Below are 815 nucleotides of genomic sequence, written 5' to 3' on the forward strand. Positions count from 1 at the left end.
GCTGCCCCACGTACACCCATCGCCTCAGTGCTGCCTTAGGTACCCCTGTCACCTCAGCGCAACACTAAGTACCCCCATTGCCTCAGCGCTGCCCCACGTACACCTCTCGTCACCTCAGCATGACGCTAAGTACCCCCATCGCCTCAGCGTGGCGCTAAGTGCCCCCATCACCTCAGTGCTGTCCCAGGTACAACCATCACCTCAGTGCCGCCCCAGGTACACTTGTCGTCACCTCAGTGGGAAACTAAGTACCCCCATTGCCTCAGTGCTGCCCCAGGTACAGTCGTCACCTCAGAGCGACACTAAGCATCCCCATCACCTCAGCACTGCCCCAGGTACACTCGTCACCTCAGCACGACGCTAGGTACCCCCATCACCTCAGCACTGCCTCAGATAGCCCTGTCATCGTCTTAGTGTGGCGCTCAATACCCACATCCCCTCAGCACTGCCCCAGGTACCCCCCATCTCCTCAGCACTGCCCCAGGTACCCCATCGCCTCAGCACAACCCTAAGTACCCCCATCGCCTCAGCGCTGCCTCAGCACTCACTTTTGCCTCAGGTACCCACACTGCCTCAGGCCTGCCCTGGATATACACATCACTTCAGTGTAGTGCCAAGTATTGTCGTGACCTCTGTGTTGTGCCAAGGTACCCCTCTCAGCGCACCACCAGGTACCCCCACTACCTCAGTGTAGTGCCAAACACCCCCACCGCCTCAGCACCTCACCAGATACTCCCACCGCCTCAGAACCTCACCAGATACCCCCATTGCCTCAGCACAGCAGCAGATACCCCCATCGCCTCAGTGCCTCACCA

This window comes from Nothoprocta perdicaria, unplaced genomic scaffold, assembly GCF_003342845.1.
Source record: "Nothoprocta perdicaria isolate Ctin4 unplaced genomic scaffold, notPer1 scaffold_3, whole genome shotgun sequence".
Taxonomy (NCBI): domain Eukaryota; kingdom Metazoa; phylum Chordata; class Aves; order Tinamiformes; family Tinamidae; genus Nothoprocta; species Nothoprocta perdicaria.